The sequence below is a fragment of the Lynx rufus genome, unplaced genomic scaffold, assembly GCF_022079265.1.
Source record: "Lynx rufus isolate CCGP_SWC_20201006 ecotype Redwood Valley unplaced genomic scaffold, mLynRuf1.p SCAF_16, whole genome shotgun sequence".
NCBI classification, from domain to species: Eukaryota; Metazoa; Chordata; class Mammalia; order Carnivora; family Felidae; genus Lynx; species Lynx rufus.
Genome location: NW_025814830.1, coordinates 37,719,765 through 37,742,307, shown reverse-complemented (window position 1 = coordinate 37,742,307; position 22,543 = coordinate 37,719,765). Strand labels below are relative to the sequence as shown.

At 42.0% G+C, this 22,543-nt stretch overlaps 1 long non-coding RNA gene across 2 annotated transcripts in view; it reads left to right on the top strand.

Annotated features, from left to right (window-relative positions):
* Window positions 1-22,543, top strand: part of LOC124511846 (uncharacterized) — a 386,281-nt gene that overhangs the window by 87,644 nt on the left and 276,094 nt on the right. For both annotated transcript variants that reach the window (XR_006961968.1, XR_006961967.1), the window contains exon 2: window positions 12,271-12,314. This is a non-coding gene — a long non-coding RNA (uncharacterized LOC124511846). The remainder of the gene's footprint in view (window positions 1-12,270; window positions 12,315-22,543) is intronic.

Below are 22,543 nucleotides of genomic sequence, written 5' to 3'. Positions count from 1 at the left end.
GAACTCTGCCTGGTGGGCACAGCCTCCGATGGCATGTCCTTGCTCTTCCTCCAGCCCCTGACTTCTGCATCCTTGAGATAAGGAGGCTGTTACTTGTACCATTCAGAGTTTTACTTATTTAAAAAAAAATAGTGTTCTTTCCCTCAAACTTTATAAATAAGGCAAAGAGGGTTGAAAGATGGAATGTTAACCAAATAAACACCTCAGAAATAAATTAACATTTTATATTGCGCTTCATTTCAGTTTCATGAGCTCCAAAATAGCACTTCAAGTGATTAATGTTTTCTTCATGAACCGTAACTAAACCCAAGTAAGACCTCGCTCTTTTCTCTAAAACGTCTTCTTAGGAGATTGAGGGTCATTCATTTCTAAAAGTAACACTTTGAAACCTGCTGTGGGCAGCTCAGGGTTGTGGGGATAGTGTGGGCTTTGGTGTCAGGCAGTTCTAGGGCTTGGGTCTCAGTGCTGTGATTTTCTAACTGTGTGGTTCTGAAAGAATGAGCCTTGGTTTCACATTATAATATGGGGATATTAATGGTAACAAAGAATTATTCAGGGGCACTTGGTGGCTCAGTTGGTTAAGTGTCCAGCTCTTGATTTCAGCTCAGGTCATGATCTCATGGTTTGTGAGTTCAAGCCCTGCATCAGGCTCTGTGCTGTCAGCGCAGAGGGGGATTCTCTCTCTCTCCCTGCTCATCCCCCAGTCTTTCTCTCTCTCTTTCTCTCTCTCTCAAAACAAATAGATAAGCATTGAAAAAAAAAGAATGATCCAACCCCAAGTGTCAACAGCATGGAGGTTGGGAAACTCAACTGGGAATTGGCTCTAAGTCTCCATATAAGAAAAGCAGTTATCTTGCTGCAATGACCATGAAAAGAGGCTATCTGGAGGTGACTTGAGAAGACCACATTGAGAAGAAGCCTTAAAATCCCTGGAGAGAGCCAGAAAAGCCCAGTCAACCTATCACCCCAGCTGAGCCCAGCCCACGACTCCTAATGAGCAAATCACTATCAAGATTGGCAGAAAAAATGCCCAGCTGAACCCAACCCAAGTTATAAAACCATGAGCAAAATTAAAATGTTTTTGTTTGTTCTGGGGTCACTAAGTTTTAGAATGGTTTGTTATATGTCAGTAGATAAGGGAAACATCAGAATCCATTAGAGAAACTATAGCATCTCAACCAACATCAAATCAGTAGGGGATGCCGTGGTGCCTCTTCAGGACTCGGGCTCTCACCCCCCAGCTGCTGGTAGCCTTGCTGGCTGACAGTTCTCTGCTGAGCACCTCTCCAGAACTTGCCTTCCCCTGCAGAGAGTCACCTCACCTGAACTCACAGTCCCTTCCCTGGGGCAGCCCGCAGGACATGGCTAGTCCATGCACAGGAAGAAAGTCCTGGTGCCTCTGCCTTACAGCAGAACAACAACGAAGGGTCATCCCGGCTCTAGAGGTCCCCAGGGCTGCTGCGAGACTCTGCCTGTTAAACACGTCCCTCCGCCAGCCCCAGCTTCCTTCTCCCCCTGCAGGTCTTCACCTTGAGGAAACTGGTCAAGAATCTTCCGCATGCAAATCTCCGTCTCAGAGTCTGTTTCCTGGGGAAACTGACCTGGAATGCCTTCCTTCCTCCCTTCTCGAAGTTTTTGTCTTCAGACTTGCAGGACACAGGGTAATTTAGCCGAGAGCACCACCCTTGGACGCAGACTCAAGCCATGGCTTCGGCTCCATTTCTGGTTTGTGCTCTCTCTTAGGGCTCAGTTGCCTCAACGATAAATAAGCAAGAATCCTTGCCCTGAACCCAAAGAGAGATTCAAAAGTTTAACTGTAACTCTGGGAAACATATAAATAGCAGAGAAATACAGGGAAACATATTAATCTTTACTAGAAATGCAAGAAGTGCAAATTAAATCCACCTTGAGATACCATTTTACACCGACTAAATTAGCAGAACAAAGTAAAAATAAATCCAAATACACATTGCTGGTGACATTATGGTGAATATGGGGTTCTCTTAATCTGCCAGTTGAAACAGAAGTTTCTTAATGCTGGAAGAAAGCACTATGGCAACACAAGTCGAAGCTGTAAATGTGTCTCTGCCCTCTGGCCTGTTAATATGGATGTGTCTGCTCAAATTTGTGTAACAGAAGATTTGGGATTTAAACTCTGATCTCCTAAATTTTTACTAGCCTGAAAAACATACCTGTGAGTAAATAAATATGTAGTGGATAACCAGAAGCTAGAATGTAGAGTTGGAGTATCGGGAGGGTATATGTTGTATAAGAAAAAAGAGCAGTCTTGAATATTTACAGTATTTCTCAAAGCTTGCTCTTCTGACTATCAATAATCCAAAGCACCTAGGGCATTACTGATAGGTGCAGTCCTGAGCCTGACCCCAATCTCAGCAAGCAGAGTTGATGTGAGTTGGGCCTGGGGTCATACATTTTGAGTAGATTCTGCAGGTGTCCTTGTATCTCCCAAGCGTGATGGTCCTATATCAAGACCGTTCCCTTATGCCTTTTTGAGGGGTATAGAATTAGGAGAGATATTATCTTTTTCAAATTTGCTGTAAGTTTTTTTATGTTTTCATAGTTTTTAGGTGAAAAAAATTATAATTTTCCTTGAGCACTCCAGAGAAAAATCATTTTATTTTTAAATTTTTTTTTTCAACGTTTATTTATTTTTGGGACAGAGAGAGACAGAGCATGAACGGGGGAGGGGCAGAGAGAGAGGGAGACACAGAATCAGAAACAGGCTCCAGGCTCTGAGCCATCAGCCCAGAGCCCGACGCGGGGCTCGAACTCACGGACCGCAAGATCGTGACCTGGCTGAAGTCGGACGCTTAACTGACTGCGCCACCCAGGCGCCCCGGGAGAAAAGTCATTTTAATTTCAGGTGTCTTAATAGTCCCCCATTAAGTACATAGCTTAACCTCATCTATGCAGGTGGGTTAAATATCAAGAGAGAAAAGCCTTATACTAAGGAAAGGTCATTCTTATCATTATTAATCGTCCTGGTAATAGATATTTATGATGTGTATAATAATCGCCCTTATTAGCCATCCCAAAATCGCCTTGGGTTCTGCATGGAGCACGCTTCTGGTTCCCGGCTTGGGAGGTTGGGATGGCAGATAGGTGGTTGGAGATCTGTCTCTGGCTTTAGGGAGAGCTTTTCTGCGTGTCGAAACAGAGATATTCATTCCCAAAGTTTAAAAACACTGTGGCCTTAATCTGCAGAGGGGAACCACACGTGCGAGACAGGCATACTTCAGAGTGGAATAGGGAAGACAGGCGGAAACATTATCTTTTGACCATGTCACCCCCTCCTTGCCTTGTGGAGTCATTAGCACAGCTAAAATAACTGTCATAAAACTAATATATATTTCTGCCTCAAGAGCTGACTTCTGTGACTATTTAACCATGAGCTAACCCAGCAGACTTTCTGATCTCTTGAAGAACATGTTTTTCTGGCTCTATCAGAAACAGTTTGAACTTCAGGTTCTATATTAGAAGGATATTGGTTAGGGAGATTTTTCAAAGGTGAGCCCTCAACGCCAGTGTTTGTGCACCTCATTTCCAGGCCAGTTATCGATTGGAAGGAGCAAAAGAGGATTAGAAGGCAGACACGCTTGCACATACTCACACGTACACACACACACACACACACACGCATGCACACACACACGCGCACACACACCGTGAGAGATCCTCACAATGGCAAATAATTAATGCAGTGAAGAAATACTACCAGGTTACAGAAGGCAAATATTGATGCTGATGAAGTCCAATGAGAGAGGCAGGGACTTCCTCTTCTGTCTCTTGTGTCTGCAGAAAATGAAACAAAAATCTGTCCTTGTTTTCATGTGAGCTGGGGCCAGGTCACGGGGGAGCTGAATGGCTATAGGGACTGTGAGTTCAAATGAAGTTGTGTAAACCTTGGAGTCCAGAGAAGTCTCCAAGGTTTTAGTTCTCCTAACAAAAGCTAGAGTGGCTATAAAAGGACATTCTGATTAAGAGTGACACCTAAGATTGAGATCTCACCAAGTGGATTAAGACAAGGAAATGAAAAAGATGGAAAAGGGTCTTCAACACAATCTCAGGCTTTATTTCCTTTAAATCTTGCCCTATTTGTACCAGCATTTGAACACTGCCTCTAACGCTGCTGGTTAAGATAGCTCTGATGACGTGTCATGAACAAAATCACAATTTGACTTTCATATTAAACTATATACTTGATTGACAAAAGTCCTCAAGATTATTTTTTGAATTTCTGGTAAAATGTCAATCTAGTGATTTAGACCATGGATCTCGTAAGTAAGACCCTGCTACTCATCTGAAAACCTCCCCCTTCCAAACTGGCAGTAATCATGGTAGAGTAGGGCTGAACTCTTTGGGTCATTGAGCTCTACGTACATGTGTGTATGTCTTCTTCTCCTCCTTCTCAGAGAATTAGGTGTTATTTATAAATGTATATTACTATGATACCGAATTCTGAAAACATAAATTCTAGCTGAATACAAACATCTGTTAAAATGAGGGGGCTATGAGGATCACTTATTGACTTTTTTTCTGTGCGTGGGTATATATTTGAAATGTTTTCCCACCAGAAACACATAGCAGAGAAATTATCTGGACCAAGACATACGTAAATGTATGGTAGGCGTGTGTGTGTATGTGTGTGTATCTCTCAGGTAATAGATGATAGATGTTGTATAAGGATCAGCAAACTTTTCTGTAAAGGGCCAGCTGGTAAATATCTTCAGCTTGGCAGGCCATATGGTGGTCTCTGTTGTTTCTACTCAAGTCTGCCACGATAGCAGAAAAGCATCCATAGACAATACATTAACGATCAGATGTGGTTGTATTCTAATAAAACTTTATTCACAAAAACAGGTGGTGGGCCAGAACTGGCCAAAGTTTGCCAATCCCTGGAGAATAGATCAAGCGGTGTATCGTTCACATTTTTTCACACTCATGTTGCTAAAGGAGAACCTGAGACCCAGAGAAGTGAAGTGACTTACTCTAAGACACACAGCAAAGCTAGAACCAGAATCCAGATGTCCACGATGTTCTCTTGATCCCTATAACACAGAGTGGAAGCCAAAGTGGCAGCTTAACTCCACAGGCAGAGGAGAGGATAGAAAAGTAGAACAGAGAGTGACAATGCATGCAGTGATCCCCCCCCATCCCCACCCCAAATCTCTTCTTCCTGACAGTAATTGGAGCTTGTCTGTGTTTTGACCATGTTTTCATGTTTGCTTGGTTTTTAATGGGGGCAGAATCACTGGGAAGGAAGGCTTAGATCTTCCACTCCCCCAGCTCTGTGTCCTCGAAGCAAGTCACTGCCCCTCTCTGGGCTTCATTTTCTTTCAACTGTAAAATGAGGGTTTTGGTGCCATGAATTTGGACTCCCATTTCATTCTCAAATGTTATGGTCCTTCAAGCGCATTCCTTCCAGTTCAGCCTTTCCCCCATCAATCCGCAACGATTCACAAGTTGCCTAAAACTTGCTCAGGCCTTGGCTGCAGAGAGGCCCTAAATTGGTCGCCCCAGCAGGATGACCTCCAGTTACATATTTCTGTGTTCGCCAGGCCCACTCACTTCCTTCAGAGCATCCCGGGAACCTGATGACCTCATTGCTTCTTGGGCCCAGAGTTGATTACCATAATAAAGGTACCCACCTGCTCACAAAGCCTTTCTGTTTCTGGCTCCGAACTGCTGAGCTGGGCATTTTACCAACTCAGTAATCTTGCTTATAGATTTATCTATCCCTTTAGAACGTCTACCCCTCACTGAACTTCTTCACAGTAAGCAGTTTTATAACCAACCATGCCCTGATTTCGGCACATGCGAGGCACGACGAGGCCCTCCTGTGGACTTGTTCTAGGTGAGTGTGTTATTGCCACTCATTTGTATATTTTTGCCAAAGACTCCAATTGTCCTTTCTCCACTCCAGGACTTCCATCCATTTCAATTCCTTTTAGTTAAAGTCTAGTTACATTTTCTTCCTTGAAAATATCGTGTAGGAAACAGAGTCCTGGACTGAATCTGGACCTGGGCTAAAACGCCAATGGCATCACAACCTATGATCCTCTAGGTCAAGTCCTGTAAGTTCTCTCCAAGCTCCCCAACTAAATCGTAGAGAAGGTAGCCTTTGCCTAATTCTTCACTGTCCATGCGATGGGTCTGTACTCTGGTTCTGCGTTGACATCACCTGGGAAGTAAAAACAAAACAAAACAAAAGAAACCAAACCAAACCAAACCAAACCAAACCAAACCAAACCAAACCAAACCAAACAAAAAAACCCTCCAAATTTCTGAGCCCTCCTGGTCCTGCCTCCTCCTGGATCCTGAATCAGGATCCCTGAGCCTGGGGCTCAAGCACTGAGCATGACTGAATTCTCTCCAGGTCATACTAATGAGCAACCAGGCTCTCAAGTCACAGGTTTTAATGGCCTAAATCATATTGATATGAAATCCCCTTTTAAAAGGGGCTTATTGGGATCCCTGGGTGGCTCAGTAGGTTAAGCATCCGACTTCAGCTCAGGTCATGATCTCACGGTTTGTGGGTTCGAGCCCTGCGTCGGGCTCTGTACTGACAGCTCAGACAGAGCCTGGAACCTGCTTCAGATTCTGTGTCTCCCTCTGTCTGCCCCTCTGCCACTTGCACTCTGTCTCTCGCGTTGTCTCAAAAATAAATAAAGCATTAAAAAATTTTTTTTAAATAATAAAAGGGCCTTATCGGTGTGGGGTACTGTTATTTTTGTCATTATTTCACTTAGTACTGAATGTTGTATACTAACATTCTGTACAAATAAATCTCAAGTGAAATAAAGTGAATACATGAATAAAATGTGATACTGTGATTTATAATAAGAAATAGGTATTTGGTTTTGTCCTGTTTCTGGCTCACAGCTCCTCTAGCCCTTTAAATTTCCAGAGCCATAAGAGCAGGGGAATATCTTTTTTTTAATTTGGTCTCTTGTCCTTTTTTCTTGAAATCTCCTCAGAGCTATAAAAATGAAATGGGTGTCTTGTTGTTTATATCAAGGCTTTTCAACAATAACTGAGTTAGGTTAATGAGGTGACTTTAGGAATCCCTAAAGCTGGGGATGGGGGTGATGACTGGCCACCCAAAGCTTGTTGCTGGGGGACCAGCCATATGATTAGAGAGTTGGAATTTTCAGTCCCACCTCCCTGGAGGAGACTGAGTTCAAGTACCTATAGTCAATGATTTAATCAATCATGCCTGTGGAATGAAACCTCTATAAAAACCCCAAAGGACAGGATTCATAGAGCTTCCAGGTTGGTGAACAAGTGGACATTTGGGGAAGGGGGCCTGCCATAGAGTGGATGGAGGCTCGGAGCCCCTTCCCACATACCTTGCCTTGTGAACCTCTTCTATCTAGCTGTTCCTAAGTTGTATCTTTTTACAATAAACTGGTAATCTGGTGAATAACATATTTCTCTGAGTTCTGTGAACCACTCTAGCAAATTAATCAAACCCTAGGAGGGGATCATTGGAATGTCTGATTTATAGCTAGTAGATCGGAAGTACAGGTGACAATCTGGATTTGTGACTGGTGTCTAAAGGGGATAGGAGGAGTCCTGTAGGACTAACCCTTAACCTGGGGGATCTGATGCTATCTCTAGGTCGATAGTGTCAGAATTTAGTTAAATTGCAGGACACCCAGGTGGTGTCCGAGAATTGGTTGGTGCAGGAAAGCCCCCCACCCCCATTGGAATTGCTCTCAGAATCATATTGGCCTATCCTGCTGCATATTTTAGTTCTTGGAGGTTTCCCTTGAGATACACAGACTTTCTAGATTAAAATTAGGGTCAGGTAATTTAACCACCCAACAGCCCCACAGGACCAGATTAAATGTGCTGCCAATTTGTTTAATCCTATGGAAACCCTGAGAGATGAGGTTGGTGGCCCCATTTTTTAAGCGAAGCAATTAAAGCTTGGGAAGGCACATCACTGTAGGGAAGGTCCCGTAACTAGGAAGTGGGAGTGTTGAGACCAAACATCAGAGTCAAGGGTTCATTGCATTAGATTTTAGCTGCTTCCTGATCCTACCATGGAGCTTAAAACCCCACCGTTTCAAATCGCAGACGACAAATGGGTAACACTAATGACGGCAGTAATATCGTATTATCAACTCTTCAAGACGCTTTCACTTGTTTCAGAGAATCCTCTGATTGAAATAGCAATCTCAGGTGGCTGCTACAAGGTCGTCCTCCATTTAAAGCTGGGTATGGTTTCAAAAACTTCAAAATCTCCCAGGAAATGAATGCTATCAACTCATAGTAGCTAGGTTCTCAGGCTATCCCATTATGAGCCTGCACCACGCTGAGGAGGAGGCTGGGTCAGGGGCTGCTCAAGATCCCACCGTGGGAAACATAAATTTACCAAGTGACCTAGCTTTTCCACTCCTGGGTGGAAAAGAAATAAATGGAAACATCCATCCAAACAAAAGCTTGTACACAAAACTTCATAGCTGCCCCAAGCAAAAAACGAAAATGAAAACCAAACCAACTTCATAGCCACGTTATTCACTATAGCTAACAAGTAGAAACAACACAAACGTCCTTCAACAGATGGACAGGTAAACAAAATGTGGTGTATCCACACAATCAAACACCGTTTTTAGACTTAACAAGGAGTGAAGTACCATACATGCTGTAGCACGGACACATCTCAGGGGACATTGTGCTAAGCGGATAGAGCCAGATGCAGAGAAGTGCCTGATGTATCATTCTGTTTATGTGAGATGCCCCTAAAAGGCAAGTCCCGGAGGTCAAAAAAATGGACCAGTGGTCGTTTGAGACTAGAAGGTGGGAATGGGTTAATTACAAAAGAGTACAAGGAGGATCTTTGCGAGCTGTTAGAAATGTTCTAAAATGCAATTGTGGTCATGGTTGCACCTCAGTGAAAGTTTACCATGAAAGAAATCATTGAATTTCTCACTTCAAATGGGTAAATGTTATGGTGTGTAGATTTTGTCTAAGTGTGAGCACGCGTGTGTGCGTGCACACGTTAGGAGCCTGCCGGAAGTAAGACGGCAAGGTTACAGTGGATCAAAATTTAACTTCTCCTTTACTCACTAAAACTTGCTGGCAGAACGTCAGACCTCTAGCCCATGGAATTGCACGGGAATGCAGATTGGGGAGACATGTTGGAACCAAAGTCCATTCTGAATTTATAATGTAGAAACTGACCTTCCCAGGAACAAGAAGGTTTACATCGCCCTACGAGAGCTCACACCTTCTGCACTGAATATCTGGCAGGTTGTTGGCCATCTGGAGCCCACTCTCTGGGCATGGTGTAAGAACCTGGCGTGATCAACCGTATCACGGATGGCTCACGCTGGCCACTGAAGGGGCCCACGTACCAAACCAGCCACTTATTGCAGATGCCCATTTATGGTCCAGTTTGCTACTGTTTCCCAGATTCAGTGACTCTCAGCCAGGACATTGCAGGTGAATCATTGTCAAGTCTCTTTCTCTCTTTCTCTTTCTTTCTTTCTTTCTTTCTTTCTTTCTTTCTTTCTTTCTTCCTTTCAGAGAGAGGGCGCAAGTGAGTGAGGGGCAAAGAGACAGAGAGAGAGAAAGAGAGAGAGAGAGAGAGAGAGAAAAGCAGGGCTTATGTTCACCCAAAGTGGGGCTCAAGCTCACCCAATGTGGGACTCGAACTCATGAAATGTGAGATCATGACCTGACCCAAAGTCCGATGCTTAACCTACTGAGCCACCCAAGTGCTCCAGTCTATTTTTTTTCTCCCCTTTAGCCTGCTCCACTCAGAAAACTCACTTCTGTTCAAGCAGACTTTCTCCAGCCAGAACACTGTTTCTTTGTTCATATGTATGATGACATTACAGATTTATCTTCTCACACTGTGGTGTGATTATGCTGACCCACTTTCCTGACAGGAAGATGTGAAGGTGTGACTGCAGGTGGCCAGCCCTCCTATTATCTCTCAAAGGCCCTGCTCTCCTAGATTCTGGAGATGCCCAATACTCCTGTAGATTGAACACAGGGTATAGACATTGGCTTGAACCTCATACACTTCTTATTCTCTTAAATATGAGTTGAACAAACAGTTGCCTTTTCTCAAAGTGGGTTTAATATTGGAGTGTTCCTAGCGTCTCCTCTTAACATGAAATCCCGATCTCTTAAGCCACTGCTGCTCCTTCCTCATGGAGTTGGATACAAAGGCTGGGATAGAACTGGGTCATCAACATACTCCAGATAATCTTAATACCATTGCCTGAGAAAGTGGGCAACTATGGGGTGGGCTGCCCTGACGTGTATAGGCCACATCGGGTCTGCCCCTCTCCTATGGAACTGCAGGGACTCCGAATAGGGACTTAGATGCTTGGCACCGGAGAGACTGTCTGCATGTTGCCAAAATAATCAGCGAGCTTTGGCTGCTTGTTGGGAAGGGTCTGCCAGCCCTGATCCCAGCCTTCCCTGGACCCGTAGCTCTAACACGAGCCCCGGCCCTAGACTCAGATGACCCCCTTCTTAAATGTGACAAAAATACCAAGCACCCGGCATGATGGTGGCATTTGTCCATCAGTAACATTACTGTTTCATGCTTAGCACCATCTGTAACCTCATCCCAACCATGATGTTGTTCATCTTCTCTTCGGATTTAATAAAAACTTACTTACATTTGTTGAATGTCTAGAGTATCCCATGTCAGAATATTTCTCATCATTGTATTAATTGATCTACCTGTAAATTTATAGATGATCTATACATTCCTCCCCAAAGGCTAAAAAATTAGCTTTTTATCTGTGTTCTGTCATCTGCCTATTTATATCTAATTCAGGGGGTTTCTTTAGTATCAGCACTACTGGCATTTTGGGAAAGATAATTCTTGGGGGTCTGTCCTATTGTTGTAGGGTATATAGCATGATACTGAACCTCTGTCCGCTAGATTTTAGTAGCACTCACTACCCAAGCCTCTGGTATCAAAAATTTCCCCAAATAATGCCACACGTCCCCTAGGAGGAAGGGAGAACAAGACTGACCTATTATCTATTCATTTCTCTCTATTGCTTTTTTCAAGAAGGTATGGAGTAGACATTATCACTCCCATTTTACAGCTAAAGAAACAGAGGTTGAGGGTTTAGGTGACTTACACAAAGTTATATAAGCAGTAAGTGGTGGTGCTGGGTTACAAAGTAAAGTTGCCTTATTAGAAAAGGCCATTTTTTTTCTAGGACGCTAGGCCATTTTAAATTAAATGCAGTGTTATGCGTTTTATCCTCAATGCCATTTTTCTCCTTTATTCTCAACCTAAAATCATTTCCAAAGTTAACTCTGACTCTCAACACAGAGGTCTTCCAGCCCAAACCTATGTGTATGTATTTATGCTCCAAACCTTCATTCTAATCCTGTCTTCAAGTCAAGATGAAACCGTATTTCCAACCTCAGTTCTCCAACCAGTGCTTTCTAAAGTCTGTTTTCGTGTCATCCCACACGATGTGGGCTGGATCTCAGCCTAGAAGAGAGCCCTGCAGTGCCACTTAACCAAGCGGAAGTGAATAAGCCCATTTACAGCCGGGACATGTATATTGTTGCATCCTAAAGAAAAAGAAAGCGTCAGGTTCCTTCTCTGGTGAGCCAGCAAGTAAGTGGGCATACAGACCCTTGGCTGCCACAAATCCCCGAAGTTGGGATGTATGGAAATTCCAATAAAAGAAGGCTCCTATTTGTACTTTCCAGTGACAGGCTGGAACTTATAAATGTAACTTCTGGAAAACTGAGCAAACGGAAAAAGGGGCTTTAACCGATCAGTTGACTTCTCGGGGCCTGATGTTTTGGTTCAGCTCTTACAGAGTGGTTTTCATTTCTGCCACAATACTCTGATGCTCATTAGATGGCTGACGGCTTCTGGCCTCCATGTCCAGAATTTAAACAGGGAGAGGTATTGTTTTATGGCAATTAACAGTGATGCTTGGAAGAGATGGCAACAAGCTGAAAAAAATTAATTGAAAATTTAACCTTCAAATAAAAATACTTGGACCTTAGGCTTCCATTTGTAAGCAGCTTATGCTGTCTGTGCATATCCTGTTATATTATTTAAGTATTTCCTACACCATTTCTGATTAATACAGCAGTGCTATTTTCCAGTCCAGTCTCCTTAATAAATATATGTGTCAAATATCTATTTCCTCCCCTGAATGCAAAGACTTTTAATTTCCCTTGTTTGCATGTGCTAACTGGTTGTGTAACGAGATTAACAGCTCTGTCTTCTTTTTTCTTCGGCAGATTTTATAAGAAAAGCCGGTGGGCTCCGAGACAAAGTTGAAAAGGTATCTTCTTTAATTTTGCATATTGTTAGCTGCAGTCCGGTTGCTAATGTTTGTTTTGTTTCCATCTGTCAAAAGCAATGCCAAAATACGTTGTGTTTGTCTTGAGTTGGCTCAGTTAGTCCTCCGCTGGAAACGGTTCTGTCATTTCGTGTTTGGTTAAGGCCCCGATTCACCAGCGCCCGTACGAGGGCCCATCTCTGCCAAAGGCTGCCAGTGCACGTTTAATCCAACTTCCTGGGAAACGTCGGCTTGACACAGAAAAAAAGAGAAAGGTGGGGTCGTGCCCTAGCAGAAACGTTCATTTGGAGCCAGTCCTGTCTCTGCAGTGGGTCCTGGCCTGATCCTGGAACCCTGTTCCTGCGGAGGTAGCAGGGCCCCACTAACTGGTCACATGGGGAGTGTGGCTTTGTCAGTGTCAGCATGGGACAGCCCCCCAGATGTGCTGCCTCCATGTGAGTCTGACAGAGTGTGCGTGTGCTGGGGCTGCCATAATCACAGAATACCACAGGCCGTGTGGCTCCAAGAACAGACGCTTCTTTTCTCCTGGAGGCGGACCGTCCAGGAGCTTGGTGACGTCTGGAGCAGTTTCTCCTGAGCTCTCTCTCCTTGGCTCTCAGGTGGTCGATGATCATCTTCTCCCTGGGTCTGCACATCATCTTCCCTCGGTGCCTGTATCTTCTCTGTGTCAGAATTTCCTCTTTACAAGATCCCTGGTGACATTGGATTAGGGCCCACCATAATCACCTCATTTTAACTTCGTAATGTCTTTAAAGACCCCATGTCCAAATACAGTCACATCCTGACACACTAGGGGTAGGACTTCAACATAACACTTCTGGCTTAAAATTTATTTATTTTTTATTTTTTAAAAATATTTATTTATTTTTGAGACAGAGAGAGACAGAGCATGAACAGGGGAGGGTCAGAGAGAGGGAGACACAGAATCTGAAACAGGCTCCAGGCTCTGAGCTATCAGCACAGAACCCGACGCGGGGCTCGAACTCACGGACCGCGAGATCGTGACCTGAGCCGAAGTGGGACGCTTAACCGACTGAGCCACCCAGGCGCCCCTAAAATTTTTTTTTTTAATATTACCAGGCAAGAAGGGAAAGATCTTAGGCCCAAAACTGTAAAAATGGCCAGTCTGTAACTTCTCTCTCTCTCTCACTCTCGCTGTGTGTGTGTGTTTCTCTCTTTTTCCCCTCTTACTCTTCTTGCTTTTCCCCTTTCTCTCTCTGTGAATAAAAGCTCTAGCCACCATCTCTATGCAGTCAGCGTGTCTCACAGGATGTAGTCTTTTGACTCTGAATGTATGCAGTTCAAATCCTGAGTTGACCTCTTATGAGCCACATGGCCGGGGGCAGGTTGCTTCAGTTTTTTGAGTCTTAGGTTCCTCGTCTTTAAAGTGGAATTATAACCACTACCCCAGCTGATTTTGTTTTGTAAGGGTGATAAGGTGCTTCTGAGGGGACCGGTGGCACACAAGGTTTGGCAAGTGCAAATGTTCTGTCTCGAGTACAGACAGTGGTGTGTGTGTTGCAATAGAGATTTAAAAGTAATAACACAACTGACTTTTCTTTTTAATGTCTATTTATTTATTTTGAGAGAGAGAGAGAGAGAGCAAGAGAGCACACAGGCAGAGACAGAGGGAGAAAGAGAGAGAATCCCAAGCAGCCTCCATGATGCGGGGCTCAAACCCATGAACCATGAGATCACAGCCTGAGCCAAGATCGAGAGTTGGACACTTAACTGACTGAGCTGCCCAGGGGCCCCGACACAACCGACTTCTTAAACAATGTCACTGATAAAATACCCTTCATTGGGGACAGATGGCTTCCACTTCCAACCCATCCTCCCTTGTATGGAACAGAAGGGCACTATCTTTATTTCTACCTATTTCATATTAAATACATGTGTTTTTTTTCTCTCTGTCTCCCACAAACACTCACTCTCTCACACATACACACTCTCTCTCTCTCTCTCTCTCTCTCTCTCTCTCTCTCTCTCTCTCACACACACACACACACACACACACACACACATACATACACACTCACATCTGTGTCTTGAATTTAGTCATTCACAGGACAGCTTAACCAAAGGTATTTCACATGGCTGCACATCTTACTTTGAATTTATTTTACTCAGAAATTACCAAGCCTTATATATATATATATATGAGAGAGAAGAGTCATCATTTATTGTTGTTTTAAAAAGAGAAGGCGTTCTGGGCTCTGGTTACAGCCTTCCTCCTCTTTCTTAAATCCCCTCAATTCCATCAGTCAGCTTCCAGGACCGGGACCTGCGAGAGGACCTCTTGCTATGAATTAAAATCAAAATATCCAACAAGTGACCCCAGAAGAAGTGTGTGTGGCTGGGCTCATAGTTTTTATTATTCCATGCCCCTTTCTGAAGTGATACCCCAAACCCCTGGCAGCTTTATATAAAGTAGCTACTTACTTAATTACTATATTACTTAAGGAGCTGTTGTCTATAAACAGAAAAACAGAGAATTGGTTAGTAGTGCTAAAAACCAAAAAAAAGTGACAATAAAACACAGGACTCTGAATGGTACATTTCCTGGTTTGGGTGGGAGACATCTGTCTTCACAAAGTATCAAAACGTCTGAACCCTTGGTGTAAATCATTAAGTCCTTCCAGTGAATAGTCCACATTGGGATTTTACAAAGTAACTTCTTCCGTCTAGATCTTTGACCGTGGGAGAAATAGACGGTGGTGTGCATAGTGCCCGGGGCATCAGGCAGTTATTAAAATGGTAGTTACAACAGCCATTTAATAAAATGGAGATACTTGATTATATCATTGTAAGTGAAAGTAAGAAGCAAAGTATGTTATATAATGCATGTTAAAATGCTTAACGGTAAAAAGGGAACCCATCTAATAAATATCCAGTAACGTCTGAAACTTAGCACAATCACACAGGAATGCATCTGGAAAGAGCCCTCTTCCGTGAGGTGGGGAATCGGCCTTTCATCTGCTCTGTCCTCATTGAGTATCAGAATCTGTCTCCCATTAGTCTGAGCCTGATTTGGATTTCTGTGATGGACAGAGCATGTTGTATGGGACTTGGAGGGTAAAGGGTGTGGTTGAACTGAGGATATCATAAAGGAGTCAGAAGGCAGGTCAGCATGGTTGAATTCAATCTGAAATGAAAATTTTATGGAGATATTTAGACGGTTGGCATACCCATGATTCACATAACCTTTGAATGTTACAAAGCAGGGCCTGGATAAAAACTTCCAATTTCCTCCAAGACATTTATCTGTTTTTTCTCAGTTTGTTCATTTTCGCTATCCAAGCTCTCTTCTTCCCATGCCATTCTGGACACATGTAGACTTGTCCCAAGGTCACATTTCTGTGGGGCAGGCTGAGGACTATGGGATGCAGGATTTCCTAGGTTCCTGCAACTAGAAATAGTTAAATTCATAGAATGTGAACAACACAACTTATTATAAGTCATGTTCTAAGGGCATTCTGCTTTCCTCCATCGTGTTCCACCATATCCAGCTACTTCTCTGGTTTGTCTGTGCACCCCCTCTGTTTTCTGCACCCAGATATGGTTCAGTTCCTTTGATTGCCATGGGGTGTAGTGCTGTGGAGGGTGTTTGGTAGCAGCAATTATTTTTTCAAAATGGGAAAATACAAATAATAAAAGGAGTATCTCAGCTACAGGGGTATAGATTTCACGCCTCTTCCTAAATACCACGATTTGACCCTCCCAGTAGGATTTGGCTGATGAATCCCTTTTCACCCACAGCCACAAGGCTCAACATTGAGAAAAGGGCCTGGAAGGAAACATATGGAGATGTTAAATAATGGCTGCATTCGGTCCTGGGATTTGGGGGCTTTTTTGTTCCCTTGTTCTCCAACTGTCTTTTAGGGACTTTGACCAAACAAAACAAAACAAAAAAACCTGTAACAGTCACGGTAATTTTCATGTGCATACCAAACTCCTTGACATTATATGAACTAAATTCTGTTAATTTCAACACTTCTCACATATAAGAAATTGAAATAATTGAAATTGAAATTTACAAAGAGGACTAATAAAAAATTCCCCTTACAATCATTACCATATGCTGGATTCTGGTAGGAATAATTTTCTAATCTAATAATTTGAAAAATATATTTGTAAACCAATATAAATAGAAAGATACGGAGAAGATTGTCCATAATAAAAAAAATGTGGGGCTGTTTCACTCCATCCCAACCTTTATTTAATCCCTCATTTATTCATTCAGTCTTATGTATGGGCTAGGCCATGGGATTCACTGGGGAAGTAAGTAAATAGTCCCTGTCCTCAGGGGGGTTTGTCGTCTATGTTAATTTCCTATCTGAAAAAATATATCCTTGGATTTAACAGATACTAAACTAAAGTGAGTGGAGAGAAAAAGCAGTAGTTTGCAGAAGTGTATTTTGCATGTATAAAGTATGGAGGATGAAATTTCATTCTCCACTTTACCCGCTGCACACACATACACCCTTCCCCCCCCCACACACACACACTTTCACACTCTCTCTATCTGGCTCAGAGACTCAGGATTTATACCAATCATAAAAATAGTCATTTATTTAAAGCACTTATTCTTCTGGAAGGGCCAGTTGACTCCCCCATATCTTGCTCCATCCCACTGGTGCCTAGTCAAAGGAAATTCAGACAAGCAATGAGGGTGAACAGGGCCCCCTTACATCTCAGGGACCATAACTCCTATATGGAAAGGGCTGTGTGGGAGACAGGAAAGTCCCTGGCAGCAGTGCTGACAATAACCGTGACTTCTGTGTTTCATTGATTCCTTGGTTTCACGTGTCAGAGAACCAAACAGATGGATTAGGAGAGGATCTCACCTTGGTCCCGCAGTACCTGAATGGAAGAACACTCCTGCGGACGAGCAAATCCGTGTGGAATCATTCAAGAACATTTATCACAAAACAAGTCAGTGGTAGTGAATGGGAAGTACTACAGTACGAAAGAAAAATAACATCACCCCGAAAATCATTTGTTGTAAAAGTTAGGTGTGGAGGAAACATAGAGAATGTTTGGTAAAATACGGGAAGACGGGTCCTAAAACGGTCTTTGGAAGCTATTTCAAAAATAACACAAATATATGAAAATATGAAGCTCAGGATACAAGAAAAGATTGCGAGAGTAATAGGAGGTAAATGGCTCCCTACCCACAGTTAAGACAGAAATGATCAGAAAGTCAAATCCAAGCTGATTAGGATAAATTCAAAACATGTCCGCTAAATAGATCCCTCCTTCCCATTTTCCCTTCTTGCTCTCTTTCTTACGTATTTATTGAGCATTCAATATGTGTCACAGGAATACAAATAAAAAGATGAGAAAAGGATAGAGAGGCAGAGAATGGATATAATACACATAAATTTTCGATATTTCTGAAGATTAAAAGAGCAATGGAAAGAAAATCATCAAGGGTATAATTAGATACAATTTTCTAAAGCTGAAAGGATCCAAATACGGAGATCAAACATCCCCACTGTATTATAAGAAGAGATAATGAAAAGAAGATTTACACCTAGAATACCATAGCAAATTCCAGAAAATAGAGTGACTGGTACAGTGTTTTCAGAGAAAAACATGTGACTCAAGAATGGGAAAACCAGCCAAATGCCCATTCGCCGGTAAGGGCCAAAAGCAAAACACAAACAGCACAAAAATCTCCAGAAAACCTACACAAACACAAAATGAACAAACAAACAAACAAACAAAAAACAGGTTGAAGAACTTTTAAAATAGATTTCCCCTAAAATCTTATTCAGCGGGGGGAAAGAATGTGAATATGAGTTACACACACTGATATTGACTTGAAATTAGAGACTCAAGAATGGGAAGCCAAGGTATGAAAAGGATGGTTACAAGCAAAGAAAAGAATGAATATAAAGTCAAAAACTGTAAATATCCTTCTAAGTTGAATGCAAATATAATTCTTCAAAGAGATGATTCTCAATCGTCCAGTACTAATCTAATAGGAAATGGGCTTATGAAAGGGAGGTGAAAAACACAAACTCACTACGTTGCTCATCTTACAAGGAGGTGAGAGTTGATGTGAAATCTTGTGAATCAGAGAAAAAAATGACACAAATATATAAAAGCAATGCGGAGCAAAGCAAAATTTGTAAAACAGCTCCTTCCAAACTGCTGGGAAAAAAATAAGCAAAAACAAAATGTAGACCAAAAAAATAAAAATGTGGTTAAAGAAGGAAATGGTCAAGCAATATGAAAAGCTGATATAAAACAAGATGATCAAGTCAGTCAATAATAATGTTAACTGATTCTCATCTCTTCGTTATTATATGCCAAGAATCTGCTGTCGGCACTTTTTATGCACCTCATTGAATCCTTTTTAATAGATGAGTAAACTGAGGCACAGGTGTTTAAGTACATCGACAGTGCTTAGAGCAGATTTCTTGGCAGTTAGTATTGACCCTGACATCTGGCATTGCAGACAGGCAACGTTTTTATCTAAGCCTGCCTTGGGCAGAGAGGATGCTACCTAAAATCTATAAGATCTTATAGATAGTTTCCTGCGATCTTATCCCCCTGCCAACTCAACACTGTTACAGCTCCACTGTTATATTGAGAGTACAGGAGAAGAGGGCAGTGGGAAGAAAAATACACGAAGAAGTACCTGATTGATAATATTGTTATTGTAAACACTGGGATTTTCCCTAGGAGTCACGTCTTACGTACGTCTCTCATTTTGCCTATGTTTTCAGAGTGCCCAATGGCTTCTATAGCCTAGAGGCATGCTTGCTTAAGCAGCACATTCTCACCAGCAGGCAGGAGTAAAATGATGTGAAGGGCTGATAGTTCACAGCTCTGCATCCCAGAGGAAACCACACAGAGAGAGGTTCCTGGACTGCCCAGGAGAGGCTTCTGTTGATGTTTTTAGACCCTTTTAAAAGATTCTATATAATTAACAATATTCTCCAACAATGAGAAGACCAAACTTCTCTTATTATGTTCAACAGTAAATTCCCACCTGGTGTTACATACAACTAAAAGACAAAGGACGTTGGAAAAATTGGATAAAACACATTACCGAGGAAATGCAAAAACAGAGAAACCAGCGCTGACAACATTGGTTTCCAACAAACTTTGTTCCAGGCCGAATAATATTAAAGGAGACAAAGAATGTCATTTTACAATCCACAGTGAAGATAAAATAGTCATGAAAATTTATTTGCTGAATTACATAGCATCAAAATATATAAGGCTAAAAATGTTCGAAATAAAATGGGAAATTTACAGACACATGTTTGTTTTGGGAGGCTGAGACATATTGCTCTTATCCTTGGCAGGGAAGAGACTCAAAATACATAAGTACATAGACAAATTTAAATAAAATAATAACATTCATATTTTAAAATAAAAATGTTTCCTTAGGCTTTCATGGAAGATTGATAACATTTGCTCTTATGCTAAGCCATAAGAATAAGCATGATACATTCCTTATAGGGGGTATTTTATAAGATCAACTCTCCAAATTTAATGTCAGATAAATACAGATGAAAAATAAAAGTCAAAACAATAATAACAATTAAAATTCCCCTCTAACTAATTTTTGGTTAAAGAGTAATGGGGCCTAAGTTAGTAATTATTTAGAAATAATTTTAAAGTAAGAATATTTTATTGTAAACACAAGTTATAGTTCCAAAGCTTTACTCCAAGGCAAAGTCATAACAGAAGTCAATTCCTTAGTCAATAAGAAGTAATAAAAGTAAATTAATCAGTCTCTTTCAGATGTTAGACTGAGAACCCAAAACCCCTGGGGATACTAGGCAAATACAAATGATGAAGATAAGAATAGAAATAAACTGAAATAGGAAATAATTAGAAAATAAAAGAACTAAGTTAGCCCAATGTCTGTCTGTCTGTCTCTCCGCCCTCTATCAAAAATAAATAAACCAATCAACTAGATCAATTTCTTATCATCTTATTAAAAAATAAGAATCACCATTTATCCTTAAGGAATCCTTAAGGAAAATTAGAGACTAGATCACTCCAAATATAGAGAAGGCTTAAAAATAAGAGAATGCAATTAAAATGTACAAACTCTAGGTCAGTACATTAATAAAATTATTGATAAAATTTATTAGGGAAGAAATAGAAATAACTGAAATTGGCTAAAAAAAACCCACAACCCAATAATTAATTGAAGAGACCAATTACCATGGAAGAAAATGAAAACATCCTGTCTAACGTGGCAGGCAATTCCATTGATGGCTTCTGTCATACCATTGAAGATCAGATTGTTTCTGTGAGTCATAAATCATCTTACAGCACAGGCAAAATATGAATATGTACTTCTAAGTTAGTACTATCACAGACTATGTATATTTGATATAACTTTCTTTTTTAAAAATTTTTAATGTTTATTCATTTTTGAAAGATGAAGGGAGACAGAGCATGAATGGGGGGAGGGGGAGAGAGAGAGGGAGACACAGAATCCAAAGCAGGTTCCAGGCTCTGAGCCGTCAGCACAGAGCCTGACGCGGGGCTCTATCTTGCAGACCATGAGATCATGACCTGAAGTCAGATGCTTAACTGACTGAGCCACCCAGGAGCCCCTATTTGATACAACTTTCAATCAAAATACAAAAAGGCAAACTAGCAAAACAGCATACATTGAAGAGTGTAGGACCATATATTGTTGGGCTGATGATATGGAGTGAGAAGTACATTTTCAAAATCAAACAGATTCTATTGCTCAAAGAATCTTTGGGAAAACCAGTCTCTGAATCCACCAAGTCATCTATCAATCAACTCTATCTACCTGTCTATCTTGCTCTCTTTTCCACATGTGTATTCCTATGCACATATAGTATATACATGTACTCCTGGGTCCTCTATCATTATGCTCATTCTGTATAGTACATTGATTTAGTTATTCAGGTGTTTCTGTGTGTAAAGTCATCCTAACGTGTTGATCGAGGTACACATTTGCACAAAAGCCTCAGAAGTGTCTGTAGAGTGCCAGTGTGCTAAGGTCATTGGGCTTTTTCTGGATTCATTCACAAAGATGGGGTAACTGTTGTTTTAACAGACCTGGTACCTCTTGTCTCAGTTGTAGGAATAGTTGGAAGGACTAGACGTGAGGATTAACATAGGACATTTCCTCTAAGATTCCTGGTATGGCCCCTCTGCCGCAGCCCCAGTTGTTCTCAAATTCAGTAAACACCTGGGCTTGTACCTTCTTCGAATCTTCCTTCCCAGAGCCAACCATAGCTTCAGGGATGCTGATGGCATGGTCTCTCTCAGCTGTTTCCTTGCCTTGAAATTTAGTTTAGGCAGTCATGGGGCAAGGAGACACAGGATGCCTCTGTGTAGGCGAGCAGGTTACTGCAGTGGGATCACCTCCTCCAGCCAGGCCGCCAGACTCTGTTTGCATGTAGGGCTTCCTGACTGCATGCTTCCATCGTCTTCTCTCTCCAACTGCACAGGATGGGCTGAGAATCTGCTTGCGGGGTAATCAGTCATTTATTGCTCTGACCACTCAAGGACAAGAAGAGACTTTTATGGACAGTTTTTGTAGTTATACTGAGATATGTGAGAGCCCTAAATTTTAAATACAATAGCCACACCTGATGGACGGCAGGAGGGCTCTAGTTGTTCTGGGAGCCATATGTCTTAGCTCTTCTGTTGAGTGCTTTACTGGGTGTTGTTGTGGGGGTGGTATCATGGACTTTCTTTGCAAAATGAATAAGAAAGAAAAGGAAGGAGAAGGGGTGGGGGGAGGGTCAGGAGAAGGATCAGGACCCAAATAGGTGTGCTACTTTTCTCTTGAGGGAAATTTGGATAAAGGAGCCACCACAGTTCAGCATTCACCCTGAGTAAGAGAGAAGGAACTTTTGTTTTCATGCTCCAGCCAAAGATGGAAGAGAAAATAAAACAGAACCGACTGACGAACAAACACAACTAGTTAGTGTTTCTCCCTCCAGACTGTGAGGAGTGGAAAGTCACCTTAAACCCTGAGCCGTGAATCCTGACTCAAGGAATGTGATACATGGAGCTAGGGTTTTAAGAGGGATTTTGGAAAACTTTGAGTTCAACTCCTCACTCAGGAGAAAGATGCATCCAAACCCCTTGACAAGCAAGTCTGTCTGCCTCTGGGTGAATTTATCTCAATTTGACCCCACGTGTGCACGGAGTCAGAATTCACTGCCTGCCTCTGGCCTCCAGGATGCGGG